Source organism: Phyllobates terribilis, unplaced genomic scaffold (assembly GCF_046119375.1).
Source record: "Phyllobates terribilis strain yellow unplaced genomic scaffold, ASM4611937v1 Scaffold_2__4_contigs__length_985480577, whole genome shotgun sequence".
Taxonomy (NCBI): domain Eukaryota; kingdom Metazoa; phylum Chordata; class Amphibia; order Anura; family Dendrobatidae; genus Phyllobates; species Phyllobates terribilis.
This window is the reverse complement of record NW_027362762.1, coordinates 441983517-441993274: the sequence shown is the minus strand read 5'-3', so window position 1 is coordinate 441993274 and position 9758 is coordinate 441983517.

The window sequence follows — 9758 nt, the reverse complement described above, 5'->3', positions numbered from 1 at the left end:
CATTATTTTTCCACCGATACCAATATATATATTTTAAAAAAAGAAAAGAAAAAAAAAATTAGGCCCAACGTATCACAAAAAAGTATGCAAAGATTATTTGAATATCCAAATGAGAAAAAATGTTACAGCTCTCTATACCGCATTTAGGGAAGAAAAAAAAAACACAAAAATGTGCCTGTAAGGAAGATGGGGAAAAAGGCATAGTATTGCACTGGTTAAACAGGACCTTTCACTGGATTTTTTAAAATTGAAACTGAGCATCTCCTCCAATTGGTGGCAATTCACTGATTCTGAAACAGTTTTTTGTTTTCTTTTGTGCTCTTCCATTTCAAAGTTATGCCCCTTGATAATAAAGATGCTGATTTTCCCTTCAACAACTGGACGTGTACCACAGAACTTCTCTGTGGGCATTTGCTTTTTCTCCTCTGCTGGCCAAACAAAACATGAAAGAACCCACAGACATTCTGTGGTATACACCTGGTTGTTGTAGGGAAGATTTGAACTATTAATACGGGGGGGGGGGGCACAATTTGGAATGGAGGGGTACAGGAGAAAACTGGTCCAGAATCAGTGTAGCAGCACCAGTTGGAGTGACACTGTTAAATTTAAAAAATCCAGTGAATGGTCCTCCAATAGGGAGTATTAGGCTTTTGGGTAGGGTTAAATTTAGCAATTGGTGCACATATCATGAAAACATCAAATTGATGATAGGGAATGAACAAATTGCTCACGGCTATTTCACAACCACACTTAACAGCAAGGATAAGTGCACACGTTAAGTATTTGCTGCACAAATTTCTACATCTCTTGGCAGTAAAAATGCAGGGTAAAATATGTGCCCTTTCATTGTGTTTTTTACATGCGTTTTTGTTACAGATTTTTCCCCACTCATTAGTATGGGTAAAATCTGCAGCAAAAACACTGAAAGAATTGACATGCTGCATATTTAACCCCTTAACGCCCAATGACGCACATAGCACGTCATGAGGGGGTGTTAGTTACCGCACAATGACGTGCTATGCCCGTCATGACTTTAAACTGTCAATGTGTGTAAACACGCAGTGACAGTTTCGTGCCGACAGCTGTCACTGACAGCTGAGCGGCACGCGAAGTGGTGCGGGGACCCATGCTGTTGGTCCCCGCACTCAGGGCATTGTGATCACTCCTGCCCGATAACTTAAGGAGCTCATCTCTGCTAGTGGCCAAGTTCCTGCACTAACAACCAGGTACTGTGCCAGCACCACCCCTGGCTGTTTAACCCCCTAAATGCTGCAATCGAGAGTGATCGCAACATTTAGGAGGCAGGCAGAGGGAGAAAGCTTCCTCTGCCTTCAGATCCGGGCCCCCCCGCGAAGTCATCATGAGGGCATGGTCATTGCCATGGTGACCCATGGTCACCAAGCTACGGAGAGCTGCTTAAACCATGCTCAGGACATGGTCTAAGAAGCTTTCTGTACAGTTATAATGCATTGCAAACCATTCCAGCAAAATCTGAACTCCAATATGGCACTCTTTTCTTTATGAACTTTGCACTGTGCCTCAAAAGTAATTTTTGACCACATATGGCGAATTTGCGCACTCAGGAGAAATTGCACAAAAGATTGTACGGTGCATTTTTTCCTGTTACCCTTGTGAAAATAAAAAATTTGGGGCTAAAAGAACATTTTTGTGGGAAAAATGTGATTTTTTTATTTTCACGGCTCTATGTTAAAACTTCTGTGAAGCACCTGGGGGTTCAAGGTGCTCATTACACATCTAGATACATTCCTTGAGGGGTCTAGTTTCCAAAATGGGGTCACTTATGGGGAGTTCCCACTGTTCAGGCACATCAGGGGCTTTCCAAACGTGACATGGCGTCCGCTAACGATTCCAGACAATTTTCTGCTCCAAAAGTCAAATGGCGCACCTTCCCTTCCAAGCCTTGCTATGCGCCCAAACAGTAGTTGTTCCCCACATATGGGGTATCGGCGTACTCAGGATAAATTGCACAACAAATGGTATGGTGCAATTTCTTCTGTTACCCTTATGAAAGTGCAAAATTGGGGGCTGAAAAACATTTTTGTGTGAAAAATGTGAAAATTTTATTTTTACGGCTCAATGTTATAAACTTCTGTGATGTACCTGGGGGTTTAGGGTTCTCACCACACATCTAGATAAGTTCCCTGAGGGGTCTAGTTTCCAAAATGTTGTCCCTTGTGGGTCGGTTCCACTGTTTAGGCACATTAGGGGCTCCCCAAACGCAACATGGTATCCGCTAATTATTCAAGCAAATTTTACATTCAAAAAGTCATATGGCGCTCCTTCCCTTCCGAGCACTGCCGTGCGCCCAAACAGTGGTTTTCTCCCACATATGGGTCATCGGCTTACTCAGAAGAAATTGCACAACAATTGGTCTGGTGCAATTTCTCCTGTTACCCTAATTAAAATACAACAAATTTTGTGGTTCATTTTCTTCTGTTACCATTGTGAAAATAAAAAATTTGGGGCTGAATTAAAATTTTTGTGAAAAGTTGCATTAATTCATGTGAAGCACCTGAAGGGTTAATAAACTTCTGGAATGTGGTTTTGAGGACTTTGAGAGGTGCAGTTTTTAGAATGGGTGTCACTTTGGGGTATTTTCTATCATATGGGCACCCCAAAGTCACTTCAAATGTGTTGTGGTCCCTAAAAAAAAGGTTTTGTGAATTTTGTTGGAAAAATTAGAAATTGCTGATCAACATTTAACCCTTCTAACTTCCTAACTAAAATTATGTTTCAAAAATTGTGCTGATGTAAAGTAGACATGTGAGAAATGTTATTTATTAACTATTTTGTGAGACATAACTCACAATCACAATATGCTGAAACTCTGATCAGAGTGTCATTTGCATAACCGGCCCGATTCTCTTGGATAAGAGAATCTAAGGCTGTGTGACCCTCCCTTACAATGTTTAATTACTTAACTAAAAATCCCATCTGGCCTGCCAGTACACAGAGACAGAAATTTGGTGCCAATAGTTAAGATGTAAGAAAAGTAACAGGATGAATTGTGAAGTGTTTTAACTATAGATTATGCTCAGATTCTGTTAAAGAGAACCTGTCAGGATGATACTGAATTGTAAAGACATGGCTGTAATTGTGCTGTAATACAGCTAACAAATAAAGCAGCACTCTGTAGTGCTATAATATGCAAACATGAAATGTATGAAAGTTGACTTGCATTACTGCTCTAGAAAATAGGAACAATTGAGAATACTGAGCGCATAAATTGGCCAATTCATATGTACCCGGCAGCTACGGTAAGGCGATCCTCGTTGCTGGGAACCTATCTAGTGTGAATTCTCTCTTAGGGCGGAGTCAGACGGCCGTATTTCTTGTGTGAGGATCGCATAGTAAACCTCATACTGGCCGGCATCTCTCCTGACATGAGCTTGACAGCTGCATAGAAATCCATCATGCTGTCAAGCTCAGGTCAGGACAGGTGCTGGCCAGTCAGTTCAGTGCGATCATCACACAAGTTATACAGCAGTGTGTCTCTGCCCTTAGACTGTTTTTTGATATTTGTATGCATAGGCTTTCTGACTGAGCACTCCACCCCTCAGCCTCAGGAGGTTTTAATTATAGCAGGATCCTACCTTCCCATGTACATATAGGCTTCAGTCTAAAAGAGGATTCACACTATATTGGTTCCCAGCAATGAGAATCGCCTTACCATGGCTGCCGGGTACACATGGACCGGACTATGCCCCAGGTCTTCTCCCTCTGTGATTTCCCAGCCCCTCCGCCTGCCTCCTATCTGTGAATGACAGGTCACTACTGAGATTTTAAACCAAGGAGGTACTGTCTACTACCCAGAGATGGCTCTCTTATAGCCCTTGGCCAGTCTGTGCATTGCAGTCCGTGCTTGAACCATGTTGCACGGATGTCTGCATGAGCCCTTACAATTACAAGGAGCCATTTAAAGTTAACCATAATGCAGATGTGAAAATTAGTTTGACACCCCTGCTTTAGACGTAAGGTTCTCATACACAAACATTCAGCCAAGCATTTGTGTGTATAAAGTACTGTGCAAAAGTTTTAGTCAGGTGTGTAAAAACTGCTGCAATGTTACAATGCTAAAAAATAGAAGTATCAATTGTATATTTTTAATCAATTAATAAAATTCATAGTAAATGAAAAAGATATCAAAATCAAATCAATATTTGGTGTGACCACTGTTATTATTCAAAACAGCATCATTTCTTCTAGGTACACTTTCACACAGTTTTTGAAGGAACTCAGCAGACAGGTTGTTCCAAACATCTTGGAGCAACAACAACAGATCTTCTGTGGATGTAGTCTTGCGCAAATCCTTCTGTCTCTTCATGTAATACCACACAGACTACATGTTGAGATCAGGGCTCTGCGGTGGGCATAGCATCACTTTCAGGCCTCCTTGTTCTTCTTTATGCTGCAGATAGTTCTTAATAACATTTGCTGTAAGTTTCGGGGTCATTGTCCTGCTGCAGAATAAATTTGGACACTTCTCAGATAATATTGCAAGATAGATAAGTATTTATCTACCTGTAGTATTTCTCAGCTTTGAGGTCACCAAGAAATGGGCAACGTTGATTGCAAACACAGTGGTCAGCCAAGGAAAGTTAGTACAGCAGATGAAAGACACATCATGCTTACTTTTCTTTGAAAATGGAAGATGTCGATAAGTGCGATCAGCTGAGAACTGACAGCAACCAGTGGGACCCAGCTACACCCATCTACTGTTTGGAGAAGTTTAGCCAGAAATGGTCTTCATGAAAAAAATTATGCCATACCTGTGACATGGAAACAACTACAAGTGATTCAACTATCTATGAAAACACAGGAACTGAGGAGCAGAATAATGGCAGATGATCTGGACTGATACGTCAAAATGTGAAATATTTGGCTGTAACAGAGGCAGTTTGTTCACAGAAGGAGTGAAGAACAGTACAATAATGAGTGTCTGCAGCCAACAGTGAAGCCTGGTGGAGTTTCCTTTAAAGTTGAAGGCTGCATTTCTGAAAATGGAATTGGGGATTTGGTAAAGATTAATGGTGTACTCTATGCTGAGAAATATAGACAGAATCTTATCCATCGTGCAATACCATCAGGGAGGTGTCTGATTGGCTTCAAATTTATTCTGCAGAGAGACAATGACACCAAACATACCGGCAATGTGAATGATAACTATCTTCAGTGTAATAAAGAACTAGCATTCCTGGAAATTATAATATAGCCCCCAAAGAGCCCTGATATCAACAGCAATGAGTCTGTCTAAAATTAGAGACAAAGGATTTGTACAAGCTTCCATGCTTAGAAGATCTGTAGTTAGTTCTCCGAAATATTTGGAACAATTAGCCAGCTGAGTTCCTTCAAAACCTGTGTATAAGTCTACATAGAAGAACTGATGCTATTTAGAAGGCAAAGAGTGGTCACACCAAATATTGATTTGATTTTGATTTGCATTTTGGTCATTGATAAAAATAAACTACTAACACTTCCAATTTTAAAAACATTCTTACCTTGCAATATTTTTCACACACCTGTCTAAAACTTTTGCCCAGTAGTGTATTTTTTTTTTCAATTATGGGTACATAAAAGAGAGCCACCACAAGAAAACATTCATTGCATTAGGAAACTGAATGGCAGACTTCTAACATAAACTAATTCTCATACTGCCACCCACTGGTCAATTAAAATATATTTATAAGAATAGATATAATTACCGTATATCTTTCTAAGTGCAGCATTTAGCTCATTACATTACACACTTATTTTTGCCATCTCCAGTATGCCCATGTCTAAAAAAAAATGGATAAATAACAAATATATTATACTAATATGGAGAAAAAAAACATCCCATCAGTGGAGGATATTACTATATGCCAGATAATGGAAATTATAAAGGAGTATCAGTCAGTTATAACAAACACCTTACAATCTTGGCAAATGTGATGGCCTTTTTAATTTTAAACCTGCTAACCAGTGTAATATGCCACAGACTTGGGAGTTCAACAAAAGTTATTCCAAGAAAATGTGTGCAGCACAAGAGAAATTGAGGAGGTGAGAAAACCTTTGAAAGCACAGGTTCAGATAGGAAATGGCTACAAAGTGATGTTAGGCATGTGCTAAAGGTCTAAGGAGTAACGTTTCTCCTTTCAGAGAGTGACATGCCGGCCCTGGCGTGACAATGTAAGGAGACTTATACGCCATGCATGCTCCTCTGTGAAAATAGGCAAATATTTTGATGGCGACTTTTAGGATCGCTGCTTCCAACAGGTGGCGCTATAGAGTTTTAGTCCGCTTACTCTCTGAATATGCTAAACCAGGGGTGGGGAAACCTTTTTCTGCCAAGGGCCATTTGGATATTTATATCCTTCGGGGTCCGCACAAAATTACTCAGCTATATTTGGACAGACATTTAATTAACTCACCCCTAATCTCTTTGGTGCCGCTGTGATGTTAGATGGTATGGATGATGTTATTACTCGTAACTGCTTTTCCAGATTTGCATTGGTCTAATAGGTGGGTGTGGCTTTCTGAGGATGGGCAGACCTTCATTCAGTAGAGCTCACACTGCCCCATGCATGCTGGGGCAAGCACGGCTCTCCCTTGTGTCTGTATGTATACAAGCAGGGTGTATATACAAGTGCATCTCATTAAATTAGAATATCATCAAAAAGTTAATTTATTTCAGTTCTTCAATACAAAATGTGAAATTCATATTATATAGACTCATTACAAACAGAGTGATCTATTTCAAGTGTTTATTTCTGTTAATGTTGATGATTATGACTTATAGCCAATGAAAACACAAAAGTCATTATCTCAGTAAATTAAAATAGTTAACAAAAAACACCTGCAAAGGCTTCCTAAGCATTTAAAATGTCCCTTAGTCTGTTTCAGTAGGCTCCATGATCATGGGAAATACTGCTGACTTGACAGATGTCCAGAAGGCAGACATTGACACACTCCACAAGGTCCCAGAGTCTGGAGGAAGAGTGGAGAGGCCACAATCCAAGGTGCTTGAGGTCTAGTGTGAAGTTTCCACAATCAGTGATGGTTTGGGGAGCCATGTCATCTGCTGGTGTAGGTCCACTGTGTTTTATCAAGACCAAAGTCAGCGCAGCCATCTACCAGGAAATTTTGGAGCACTTCATGCTTCCCTCTGCCGACAAGCTTTTTGGAGATGGAAATTTCATTCTCCAGCAGGACTTGGCACCTGTCCACACTGCCAAAAGTACCAATACCTGGTTTAAAAACAACAGTATCACTGTGCTTGATTGGCCAGCAAAGAGAATCTATGGGGTATTGTCAAGAGGAAGATGAGAGACACCAGACCCAACAATGCAGATGAGCTGAAGGCTTCTATCAAAGCAACCTGGGCTTCCATAACACCTCAGCAGTGCCACAGGCTGATCGCCTCCAGGCCACGCCGCATTGATGCAGTAGTTGATGCAAAACGAAGAAGTATTGAGTGCATTTACTGAACATACATTTCAGTAGGCCAATATATCGGATTTTAAAAACATTTTTCAAGCTGTTGTTATAAACTATTCTAATTTACTGAGATAATGACTTTTGTGTTTTCATTGGCTGTAAACCATAATCATCAACATTAACAGAAATAAACACTTGAAATAGATCACTGTTTGTAATGACTCTATATGAGCTTCACTTTTTGTATTGAAGAACGGAAATAAATTAACTTTTTGATATATGTATATTCGGTAGCCATGAGTAGGCTTAGGCGTTCCATAAATACTGCTCAGAGTCCATTGGATAGAAACGACCAGTCACAACATGAAAACTACTTAAAATCCAATAAAAACAGATGTTATTCTTGGTCCCTACTTTTGCTTGTTTTTAACATGTTTTTATTGGATTTTAATTAGTTTTCTTATTTTCCCTAGTTCTTTCACCCATTGATCTTCACCCATGATGTGACTGGTCATCTCTTTCCAATGGACTCTGAGCAGTATTTATGGAACGCCCAAGCCTACTCATGGCTACAGAATATTTATATTTAGAGGAAGAATTTTCATGTTGCACATGGCACTTTATCTTGGCACGGGTCTATGCATACTTGTACATTTATGTATCTGAATGTGGTTGGTTCTACGGTTATGGCTTTTATTTACATATGTCTTGTAACTAATCACATGAATCTCTATTTTTCACTTCATATTTTATATATATTGTTTGTATCTTATATCTCATATTATATTATGTAATGTTATTGTAATTTTACTTTTTGGTACCATATGTAAAGATTTCATTAAGTTTGCAGATGGGGTACTATGTAACTAATTTATTTATGTCGCATTGGTTTTCTTATCTGATTCTTCATATTTAGTTACCTTACATGCGCTCTATTCGGTGTGCACAGCATCTTTATACATACCTTTAAGGCTCGCTCCGAGCTTCAAACACGGTCACTTCTGGGATTCCCTCTGTGCGGTCCACTCTGACACGCACGCTGACGTCACTTCCCCCCCGGGCGGCCGTGCTCCATGAAGACACGTCTGCCGGGCAGGATGTGACGCCGGGATTGCCATGCATGGCGTTCCTGGTTCTGTGTCACCTGTCCACACTTTATAAACAGATTACCGGACCCATATATACACGGACTATAACATTTACCTACATTCTTGACAAAGCATTGGCGAAACGCGCATCGGATGTGAGGTGTGGCTTCCAGGGGGCTAGTATCATGCTTATTGAACTTTCAGCTTATGTCTGCTTCACTACTATTCCCATTTCACGCATTTAACAGGAGTACATTTTGCCGTCTACAGATCTCCTGAGTATTTAGACAGGGGTGTTATTATGGCACTGTGCACTTTATTTGCCCCTATTATAACTGTGGTGATCTGTAACTAACATATACACTGCTCAAAAAAATAAAGGGAACACTCAAATAACACATCCTAGATCTGAATGAATGAAATATTCTCATTGAATTCTTTGTCCTGTACAAAGTTGAATGTGCAGACAACAAAATCACACAAAAATCATCAATGGAAATCAAATTTATTAACCAATGGAGGCCTGGATTTGGAGCCATCCCCAAAATTAAAGTGGAAAAACATACTACAGGCTGATCCAACTTTGATATAATGTCCTTAAAACAAGTCAAAATGAGGCTCAGTATTGTGTGTGGCTTCCACATGCCTGTATGACCTCCCTACAACGCCTGGGCATGCTCCTGATGAGGTATCAGACAGTCTCCTGTGGGTCTCCTCTCAGACCTGGACTAAATCATCCGCCAACTCCTGGACAGTCTGTGGTGCAACATGACGTTGGTGGATGGAGCGAGACATGATGTCCCAGATGTGCTCAATTGGATTCAGGTCTGGGGAACAGGCGGGCCAGTCCATAGCTTAAATGCCTTCATCTTGCAGGAACTGCTGACACACTCCAGCCACATGAGGTCTGGCATTGTCCTGCATTAGGAGGAACCCAGGGCCAACTGCACCAGCATATGGTCTCACAAGGGGTCTGAGGATCACATCTCGGTACCTAATGCCAGTCAGGCTACCTCTGGCAAGCACATGGAGGGCTGTGCGGCCCTCCAAAGAAATGCCACCCCACACCATTACTGACCCACTGCCAAACCAGTCATGCTGAAGGATGTTGCAGGCAGCAGATCGCTCTCCATGGCATCTCCAGACTCTGTCACATGTGCTCAGTGTGAACCTGCTTTCATCTGTGAAGAGCACAGGGCGCCTGTGGCGACTTTGCCAATTCTGGTGTTCTGT